The following is a 12011-nucleotide window of genomic DNA, read 5'->3' as shown; positions in this document are numbered from 1 at the left end:
TTTGTTTTTTATTTTCATTGAAAGAATGGTGGGGTGTTAATTACGATTCTGTCTGTTACACGTAGAAGGAGAGAATACACATTTCTTTTTTTTATATAACAGTTCCATACATGCTACGTATAAAGATGCAACGTATTAACTATACAGTTACATTTGTACTAGTTCGTTGAGATATGAGGCTATAATATAATGCTATTATTCTAAAACAACAGATTAAAAAGCTTTCCTTCACAAAGTCTAGAAAGAACGACAATCTGTTTAAAAAGATAACTCCATTATTTCACAAGACGGAAACCTCAATAGTCAACATAGCGCAACAATCTTTTAAAGTTATGAAAACTACACTAAAGTATAAACAGACTACAATCTCCGAGAGCTTATAAAAACACGATTGCTTTTACAGTGTCGAGCACGAGCAAGATTGTTGAATTTAAATTATATTTGAAACATGCTTATACATAGTGTTACGGTTTTTATATAACACGATTCATAAAGTTAACGAAACCAGACATAATGTAAAGAAATTATCTTGAGTTAATCGTTTTATGACCACATTTAGGGCCGATTTTTCAATACGTGGTTAAAATTTATCCGTCCAATAAAGTATTACACGAATATTTTAAAGTTTTACCTGTAAACTGTCATATACGGACAATAGGCATGACGAAAGATTTTGAAAACCTCTTCCATAATGTGTGTATATGTTTATTAAACAAGAAAAACCCTATATTTCGCTAATATACTTAAATTTAACAAAGAAGAAAGCCATTTTTCAAAAGATATTTATTAACTGTGCCAAAACAGCTCACAGGTGTCATGGCGTAGGCGTGACGTCACTCTTACGTAAATACGTAATTATCTGTATGCATAGCGATATTTAAATTAACAAATATTTAATTATTAAGTGTTATAGAATCTAATTTCAAAGTTTATAAGTGGTGTGCAGTATTGCAATGTCTATCTACTTAAAAATAATACCCAAAAAAGTGTCAGTGATTGTTTAAAGCGAGAAAATAATATGAAATGATTGTATAAATTTGACGCAGAGAAACCCGAACCACATATTCGTGAATTCGAAATTATATTTCTGTTCTGAGTCGATAAAGCATACGTGAAAAAATAGAAACTAAATAAAAATGCGTATTCTCAACATATTCATAACAACAAAATACACCTGACGCGAAGTTGTTTACATAGACGTGACGTCACGCGTGTTTCAGTCAAAATGGCCGACTGCAGAATTTCAATGTTTTATTTTATTGATAATCTCGTTAATCTTAATGTTTTTAATATTTCTAAGTCACTATTTTTAATTTATTTATTATACGTTTTCCCTTAAAAACACTAATTCGATCATTTATGGATACTGTCGTCATGCCTATTAGAATACATTTTTGAAATGGTAGTTTAATACGTTATTCGATGAATAAGTTTTGCAGTGTAGTCCTTAAAATAACTAAGAAGAAGTTTGTCGAATCAAATGAAACAGGACAGAGCTCAGAAAGTATATAAAGTAAAGGATTCAGTGAACCAAACCGCCTGCGTCGTGTTTATATTATAAACCACTAGTGCTTCACGTTAACAAAAACGTACAATACAAAATACATAGTAATATGCAAAAAATACATGGAATTTCTAGTTCTCGACTGCGATTAGGGTAAGAGCGGGAAGCGATAGATTTTTTCCTAGTAGTAGCCTATGTCCTTTCTCGGGTATCAAAATATCTCCATACCAAATTTCATGCAAATTGGTTCAGTAGTTTAGGCGTGATTGAGTAACAGACAGACAGAGTTACTTTCGCATTTATAATATTAGTATGGGTAACGTCTGCATATTACTTATTGATGTTTAGATGTATTAGATTATGAATAATGATCTAATAGCCGATACATAAGCAGTTAAATTCCCAGTGGAACGCTACCGCTCGGTGCTACGATCACATGCTACGCACCTACGATACGTAGAGCACGGAACGTAGAGCGAGTATTGAAGAAAATCGAGATATTCAAATGTCAATTATTTATTTATTTACTTTTTACGATAGTAAATGGGTGAAAAATCGCAACCGAAAACATAATTGGCACTTCATCAATTGAACAGCCACTACCTACGCCTTTTGTAGCGCTATCTATTAGTTGAACAATTATTATTTGTGAATTCTGTTTCAAGTTGCAATCATGATTTTATAGAATATTTAGTTTTTAAGATTATTTTGTATTGTAACCAATGAAAAGAGTATATTATAAACTATAAAAGACGCACAATGCATAGTACAATAAAGCGAAAGTTTTATAGTTATTATAGTAAAAAGCTTAGGTTTTTCAAAGTAAAAAAAAAGAAAAATTCGTTTTGCTTGGTGGTGTGAACACACCCTTAAGATCACTGAACTAAAGCTCGACATGTGGCAATCGTACGAAGGTTTTTTATTTACGTTAAGAGCGACCTGCGTATATTTGAATTAGGAATGATTTTGCGGCGAGGCTTTTATATCTTGAATGTTTGTTTTAAGGGCCGTTGTATTGTGAAAGTATTTACCACAATATTTATTTAAACAGTTATAAATATGGTTTTGTCTTAGAGTTGCAGAATAATTGTTAATCAACTAGAAGTTTATTACTTGTACCTTTTGTACTATTTAAATATTGAAAAATTAAAAAGCACATTCTTTTATTTCAATACAATTAATATACAAATGAATACGCTAATAAATTGTTAAAAAATGTGTATTTTAAACTTTTAAAATAAACTAAACTAGAACTAAATAATTAAATCAAGAGCACTACATAAAAATGTTCAATAAATAAAATAACATTTTTCTACCACTTTACGGGTGAGCGGATAAAAATTTCATAGGTATCCAATAACGAAATTATATGTGCCGACTCGATTTTAAAATCTAAACTATATTTTTGGTACATTTAATGGAATTATGGCTCGATCGGCAAAATTTTCACGTTCAATCGGCCAGAGTCATCGCTGGAGCTTCGAAGCGGTGAACATGGTGGCTTAATGACGTCATATTTCACGATATCATTGCTATACTATTGTAGCTTTAGTGCAATAATCGGTCGATTTATCGAGTGCAATGATATTATGTTCTCCAGTTTGTATACAATATATATTACACTAAATTCCGAAGGATATACTAATATTAATCTGAAGATGATTAACACAATGTTTATAGATGAGACAAGACTGAAAACTGTATCAATGGTTAACAACAATATTGTTATTAAGCCACAAACAGTGCAAATAATGAATGAAACATAATACAGTTTCAACCGAATATACTTTCATATTCTTTCTAGTCACTGAAAAAGCCCAATGCTAACACAAATCACAACAAAACAGATCCAAACAAACAGAAAGATAAACGTTATCATAAACAAGTTCCGAAAATCCATCTCGAAAAAGTCGTTATAAAAATAATTTTCTTAACATCACAAAACAGAATTATCCATCACGCTAATGTTATCCCGGGGCGTATTCCTAAGATTTACGTATCTAATGCTTATAAAAATGGTCCAGATCATATTTTGCGAAATACTTGGAAGCTCGGGAAATGTATAATGGAATTCCATGTCTGTATATCAATGTCAATTAGGTGAAATATGAAAAAATCTACAGGTAAATCTAGAATTGTGAAGTCTATAATAGGTATACTTATTATATCGGTTTTCAAAATCAATACAAACGGAATTTTAGTTTTATTAAATGTAAAAAACACTTGTTAGAGATTAATTTTGAAAAAATCGTACTTACTTCTATTTAAAACACTAAGTACACATGTACACATGTATTATCACAATGGTGATAAGCTTTCGCTTTTTCGTATATATGTTACCACACATGTTCCATGTGATTAGTATACACAACGTAAGCGTCATCTAAAACCCGGAAAATAATAAAAAACACCTATTGGTTATGAAAAATAAAAAATAAGAGATTTCAGGGCGTTTCATTTTAATATTATATTATATAGAAAAAATTTAATACTATTAATTAAAAATGTTGTGTGGTTTTATGAAACCACGGTAAAAGTGAAACTGTTCGAACGGTTCCGAACGCTGCTTTGTGTAGCGCATGTCGCGTGACGGTCGGCTGCCGAGTAGGTATACCTACTCGGCAGCCGCGATACACGCGACATGCGCTACACAGACCAAAAAGTTTGAGACGATGTAATAAAAGTTTCACTTTAAAAATTTGAGTTATAACTGCGTCAATTCATTTCAATCCATCATTTAATATTTTAACGACTACATTATATTTAAATTTCCATAGACAATCTCCATTCATAGAGCAAACGAAAAGTTCCAAATATATAGATTTAAAAGAAAAACTCGTAATAGCATGAAAACGGGTCTTAAGTGTGCTCGTAGCTCAGAGCAGTCACTTGAAGTAAATGTTCAGACATATATCCTTGAAATTGTTTTGCATTTTTACTGAACTACTCTATTCCGAGGCAATCTTCGTATGTCTGTAATGATGATAGATTTTATAGATCGATTGACATATAAGATATTTAAGGTAAGGCTTTGGCTTTGGTTAGAAGGATTGACAGTATTAGTAGATTGCGATTGAAATGATTTGACAATTTCGTCAGTATTGAAGATCCTGTGATAGGGATGTAATAAGTTCTAGAAATATGTACTTTCATACGAAATTGAAATTTTATGTTATACTCCGATGCTTATTAAGTTTTTTTTTTATAATATTTGGTCCCTGGGATGATAACAAGATAATGCTCCAAGACAATCTTTTTAAATTTAAAAATCTTTCACATTTTTTCTTCTTTTTCCATTTTTTGCCTTTTCAGTTTTACATACAGTGAAAAACATCGTGTTAAAATAACATGTAGATAATATTACTGAATAGCTCAAAGAAAATGATTGATTAAATAATCCATAACATTGTTAGTCTCAGATACAAGAGACTATCAGTAGGTACGTACTTATCAGCTTAACAGACAGCACTTCAATAAGAATATATAATGATTAAGAGGCTGAGAAGATGTATTCCCATTGAATAGGCTTGAGTTAGGCTTCTAATTACATTATTAAGTACGTATTAATGAGATCGTCGGATTTGAAACGGATCTTGTAAGATACGTGTAATCTTTCCTAAAATCAATAATTATGACTAAAGACTCTATGTTTATTTTGATAAACTGAGCTAATATGCGTCGTTGTTAAATAAATTATGATAAATAATACTTTTCTTAATAATTATAATATACCTTAGATTCTGGAAACAGTTCTAATGAGACTAAATAAGACGAATAAATAAGACGACGCGACGCTTCTATTTAACAGGAATAGCTTGAAATTATTTTGATTGAAAAAACTGCAACTATTATTTTTTGATTTAAATATAAAAATTTCAACTAATTCATTCGAATTAATATTTAACTATTTATTTTATAATGGTTGAGTTCAAATGATAGATAAATAAACCTGCAACTTCAGATTTATAAAGTGGAGATGCTTAATTGGTTCAGGAATGTTCTTTCCATTACAGAATGTTTTTTTATTTCATGTTTTATCCATAATATATGATTAGCATATCAGAATTTTCTTTCACACTCATAATATAATCACACGTAGCATAACTATCATTTCAAGGTATTTACGAGATTTGGCGCGAATATCTCACACTTACGTGATACTGAAAGATGCTGGACCGCAGCTTCCAATGATTTATTCGAGAGGGTGGAAATAAATCTAACGGTATTAATACCTATCTTTACAGCTTTTGATAGTTCTATATTTTCTAGCGCTTATTTTGCTATTTCTTCAAGGGATATATTTATGTGATTTATGTTTACAAGATGTTCTTATGTGTTGTGGTAAAATAAGCTTTGTATATGAGTTATGAAAACTACGAATACAAATAAAAATATTCTCTATTGCTAAAAGATCTAGACCGTAAAAAGTTTGCCTATAGCTTATACTTATATGTAATCTATTCACATATAAAATACTAGCCTTCCACCCGCGGCTTCGCCCGCGCAGTCAAAGAAACACCCGCATAGTTCCCGTTCCCGTGGGATTTCCGGGATAAAACCTATCCTATGTCCCGGGGTAAAAAGTAGCCTATGTCCTTTCTCAGGTATCAAAATATCTCCATACCAAATTTCATGCAAATTGGTTCAGTAGTTTAGGCGTGATTGAGTAACAGACAAACAGACAGAGTTACTTTCGCATTTATAATATTAGTATGGATTATTATTTTACATAGAAATTACAACAAATACAATATAGACGTAATTTCTACGATCAAACCCATATTGTGTCTAAGTTATTCGCCTTCCGTTTTACTCTCAAGGGAATATTGGTAAAATAACAAGGAAAAGAGAAGACAGTGGATTAATTTACATATATACTTTTTTCCTTTGAGAAATAAAAAATACGCATTTTGCGTTATTTTATTGCTACCAGTACCAATTTTAAATGAATCTTTACATTTGAAAATATTTTGTTGAAAATGTAAGACCTGTATCTGTGTAATAATAAGGGCTTGAAAACCTAACTGTAGCAATTAAAAAATAGAAAAAATAAAACTTTTGATTAAGTTTTAATTTCTATGAATATAGATAACTAATAAAATTATGACAAGTTTGGAAACATAAAATGAGTAATTAAATAGTTAAAATAATCCCCCTAACACATTATCAACCAAACACGAAACTCAAACAACAACCGACCCACAAGAAAATACTCCAAAACTCAAAATAAAATATTACACACAATATATAGGTACTTGAAAGCATAGTATAACCAAGTAAATGCTCAACGTGTAATTGGCTGTATTGTTGAAACCGCGAATTTATCGTCCAAGCTAAATCCTATCGGAATAATTTCCATTCACATCACGTCGAAACAAAAAGGTCCCAAGGCCTTTAGAATCAGAAGAATTTAATTTACTATTTATCTAACTAAATTCGGCATGATTTTGAGATGAACTACGTACTATCTTAACAAATTATTTTGAACCGGGAACAGGTCCGCCCCGGCTTCGCCCGTGGTACATATTTCGCAATAAAAGGTAGCCTATGTCCTTTCTCGGGTATCAAAATATCTCCATACCAAATTTCATGCAAATTGGTTCAGTATAGTTTAGGCGTGATTGAGTAACAGACAGACAGACAGAGTTACTTTCGCATTTATAATATTAGTATGGATTAATTTTATCTTTGCTCATAAATTTTTGATAATTCAAGGGCCAAGGATATTTTTTCTACAGTATATAACGTATTTATCTTATGTACGATAAATACTAATGAACCAACCTGTATTTTATATGTAAAAAACGTTTAAAATACGTCTCTCAGTAAAAGGATTAGAATAATAGTCGTGCGTTTTAGAACGGAATTATACAAAGCTAGGAATTTATGTTTCAATATAACAATATTATCATTGGCAATTAGACATTAACCTCCGTGTGAATTTCCAGACATTTATTAATGCGTTATACAAACTTACATAACAAACTTCTAGCCTGCAAATGTCCATAGTTAGGAGCACTCCACTGAAGCTTTCATATTCAATTACCGATCTTATGTATTAATTCTCTATTAAATATATCCACATCACTGGTTTGGTTACAAATTGACCCTTATTGTGTGGGAATAAGGTCGAGGTTTATTTGAGATGGAGGTCAAGATATAATGGTTTCGCTCTTGAGGCTCCTGTGTCCGTACTAACTCCTTAATTGGGTCAATGTAAGAGGATCACTCAGATTTCGAAGGAAGTATTATATTTGCTTATTAGTCATTACGCTTGCTGGCTATTTGCGTCAATAGAAATATTCCTATACACAACAAAGATCTTTATTCTTTGGAAATAGGTCTCTGTGTTTAAGAGGTCTCCTCTAGTCTGTAAAAAAGATGCTTTCTGTATAAGTATATATTTTTAAAGAGGACGTGCGGGTATCGTTTTTGTCTTTGCAAAACGATACCTTCATTCCTTCAGGTCCAAAATACAAATACAAATACATATACAATAATAAAGTAGTTGTTATGTTTTTAAATTGCTCATTCAAATTCGATTAATATCGATCAGCACATCATCCCCAATCCAACTATTATATAATTAAATTGGAAAAAAACGTGCTAAAAATTATGCCTTTTATATATATTTCCATTTCCAGCACCGCAACGTCAATTAGTAAGAATAATTGCCTCTACAGTTTCAATCCTATCATTTTCCCGCTAATTTAGGAGCGGAGATCAAATAAAATATATAAACTGAACATTGTTTAATTCTCCTTTAGTTTATATTTTCCTAAGATATTTTCTTATTGTTATAACAATGGTCGTTATTACAATAACTTCGAGATTGCATTGAATATCTTAAAGTGCACGATCGTATGGAAATATGTTTCTTTTAACGATTTACTTAAGAAGCAAATGCTAGCACATAAACATTCAGCGCACGGCTAGGACCTATAGTGGAGCCAATTTAATAGGCAACATTTGACGTCTATCAATTTTATCTTCGAAGAGAGGTAACCTGCTTAAAAACATCAATTAAAGTAAATTAATCGATACGGACTTGAAACATTTGTCAATCGAACTTGAAACACATCTCAATTTTAAAATTCATCAGGCGAATCCCTGTCCCAGTAATATACTTTCTTTCGTAAATTTAAGGAGCAAAATAAGACAAGTATAATACATTATTAAAAAAACACAACGCATTTATTAATTTATGATTTTTATTCACAAGTAATCAATGCATTCGATTCTAGATGTCAGATTTCGATTTTTAGAGTAACGTCTCTGGTATTTAAAAAGAAAAAAAGGTTTACTGACACAAAATTGTAGCGACGTCAGTTCTTTAAATCAGAAATTGTTTATTATGTTTAGAATGGTTTATCAGTAAAATCAAATCTTAAAATTACTTATTATTATTTTTATGTATCTCATCCATAATACTCGGGTACCATCATAAGGAAGGTACCCGGTCCTTTGGAAGGCTTACGTGGGGACACGGATCCAACACGCAGAGACCCTTTAGAGAACTTTACTGTGTTGTGGGACACCAGCCGCAGCCTGCCCATGACTGTACTATAGAGATACAGTCCTAGGCAGTCCGCGGCCGATGTAGGACTATTTCGAGATATGGAAAACAAAATAAACTGGGCTATGGAGTGGGATGTTAAATGGGCCGGTATTTAGGGACTATTGGAAACTATGGCACCTGCCTTTCTACTAAAAGAAAGTAAAAATATGTTGGCAGGTGGTGACTCGCCCTCTCACTGTATGGGCTCCCGAAATAAGTCACTGCAAAAGTGCGACAAGGGGGCAACATATTGTGAGCAGCTAAGGGTGGAGAGGCGTCCCTGGACTTTAAACTACGATCACGCGCTCCCTGAGGGTCCAGCATCACGTGCCCACTCGCCACTTATGATTCGCATCCACCCTTCGAGCTAAAAGCTCTCGCGACTCCACTCTGGCCGGCCGGTTAAGGCAAGCCAGAGGTGGGGGTCCTGTCCTCGTCAGGCTTCACTCCGACCGGCCGGTGAAGGCGAGCCGGAGATGAAGACAGGGGCCTCCCCCGGGAGCACTCGGTTCCCGCGGGGTCGCTACTCCCCGACACCCCGCCACAAGGTGTCCTGCGGGTTGACTGATTGCACGGGTGGAATATCTATTGTCACGTAAACAATAGATATTCCAACCGTGGGCGATGGGGTCGTCACATCCCTACGCCCTTATTATTTTTATTATTATAAAATATAAGTAATGGTAATTGAAAAAAGTTAAGCAAATATGCAGTTCTAACAAAACGAAATATCATGTTATTCTATGTCGTCGTTACTAAGTTAAGTTGTTGAATTTTGTTGAACTGTCAAATGTTGCCTATTAAAATGGCTCTACTATAAGCTTAGGATATGACAATACTATATGAACCGTAAGAAGTATTATTACAAATGTCTTCATGGTTATAGTAAGACTGATCAAACAACAAAGTTTGCTTTTTATAGCGTTATCGTGTAAAAAAAAATTCCTAGTAATTGGGAATATAATTAAAATGAATTATAATGCCCTTTTTTGTACAAGGAAGGAAGGTATATTGTTTAATTACTGTAATCGTCAAATTTTTTAACACACTTATATTTAAAAAATAAATATAGTTTGAAAAACTAAAAAACACGCTTTCAAGATAGATACCACTAAAAAGTAAAAAATAATTATTACCCTAGGAAATAATAACCAATAAATAGTATAATTCTGAAAACAGCGTGAGGCGCTTTACAAGAGCTGATTATACCTGGCATATTTATTTAGCAAGCTAGTAATATTATAAACATGAAAGTTTGTAAGAATATAATATAATGTTTGTTACTCTTTCACGCAAAACAGCTGATCGGATCTTTATTAAATTAGAAACAGGGAGAGAGAATTGTCTGGAATAGCACATGGGCTACTTTTTGTCCAGTACCACGCGAGTGAACCCGCAAGCTAAAGCTAGTTACTTATAAATTGAATAAAAACCAATAATTCTTTAATATATTTATTATTCTTCAAAGGAATAGGTACAATGTACTTTTGCTATCAAAACTTGGGTCTATTTTAACTCAACTCTTCTGTTCTTGTTGGCAGCCTTTTCCAGCTTTTCGGAAAGTCTTCATGTATCTGAAAAGAAAATCAATGCTTTAAAATCATTCATAAAACTGTATTAGATATTATTACGAGCTGTGCCTCGCGGTTTTACCCGCAGTGCTCCTGTTGGTCTTAGCGTGATGATATATAGCCTATAGGCTATAGGCTATATATCATCACGATCACGACGACCTTCCTCGATAAATGGGCTACCTAACACCGATAGAATGTTTCAAGTTGGACCAGTAGTTCCTGAGTTCAGCGCGTTCAAAAAAACAAAACTCTGCTTGTGTATACGCCATTGTAATAGTGTAATATTACTTAAAATGTAAACAAATGTCACATTTTTCATTCGCTCGTAATACCTTAGTTATGGTCGTCTATATGCGGTTTTAGACTTACCTTTTATACCCACCTACATTACCTTCTAGCTCACTAGCTGTGCCCCGCAGTTTTATCCGCATTTTTCCGCTCCTGTTGGTCTTAGCGTGATGATATTATATAGTCTATAGCCTTTTTTTGTTCCAAATCGGACCAGTAGTTCCTGAGGTTAGCGCGTTCAAAAAACAAACAAACTCTTCAGCTTTATAATATTAGTAGGTATAGATAAAGAAAGATGAAACTTACCCTTCACAAGTGATGCAATGTCCCCACGGAGCTTTAACTTTCCCGGGTGGACATGATGGCGTGAAAAACTGCGAAAATTTTGGACTTTTTACACTTTTTCCTTTAAAAGTCATAAACTATGCGTTTCCAACAAGTAACATTCACCACATTAATAAAGCTAATTAAATTTGAAACAATTTAAGCCCAACCACATCTCTCTAAACCTTATAACAACTAATCTGTGGCCCTTCAAAGATGGTTCGTTTTTCCCGAAAATTTGAAATTTTTAGTTTTGCTCCCGTTTGAAGCAAAATATTGGCAAAACCGCTCGTTCTATGAGAAGGTCTTAAAAGTTAGTTTATCACGTGATGCGCAGCGAGAACAACATTTCGAAGTTGCAAATTGGGATTTACATCACTCTAGCTGATCCAAACAACATACCTGACAATCTGACCCGGCTCCATGTAATTCCATATATTCTTCATATTCTTGATCAATAGATTTATCACTATTCTCATGCTTATGCTTAGGATATGACAATACTATATGAACCATAAGAAGTATGATTACTAATCGCTTCATGGTTACAGTACGACTGACCAAACAACACCATTTTGTTATATTTTATTTGCCTTATAGAGCGTTATTGTGTTTATATTTGGGCTATAAATAAACCACTGGCTCTAATAATTAATATATTATTTATTCGCAAATTATATTCCTGTATGGTAATGGCCCTCTTTTTGTACAAGGAAGGAAGAAATATTCTTTAATTACACTGTCATCGTTAAAACATTTTAAC

At 32.8% G+C, this 12011-nt stretch overlaps 1 long non-coding RNA gene across 2 annotated transcripts; it reads right to left on the bottom strand.

Moving 5' to 3' along the window:
• Window positions 1-10503: 10503 nt before the first annotated feature.
• LOC149482678 (uncharacterized) lies at window positions 10504-11793 on the bottom strand. 2 transcript variants are annotated; one of them, XR_016316568.1, is made up of 4 exons: window positions 11651-11793; window positions 11231-11298; window positions 10611-10636; window positions 10504-10569 (listed from the first exon to the last, which is right to left on the bottom strand). It is a non-coding gene; the product is annotated as an uncharacterized LOC149482678 (long non-coding RNA). The 2 variants fall into 2 exon arrangements; XR_016316567.1 differs by having other exon boundaries at window positions 10504-10636.
• Window positions 11794-12011: the final 218 nt, after the last annotated feature.

This window comes from Colias philodice, chromosome 14 (genome assembly GCF_061535455.1).
Source record: "Colias philodice isolate Cphi_HAF_F1 chromosome 14, ilColPhil1 Martin Lab GWU primary, whole genome shotgun sequence".
NCBI lineage: Eukaryota > Metazoa > Arthropoda > Insecta > Lepidoptera > Pieridae > Colias > Colias philodice.
Note: the sequence above shows the minus strand (reverse complement) of the source record. Positions and strands in the feature narration are given on the sequence as shown.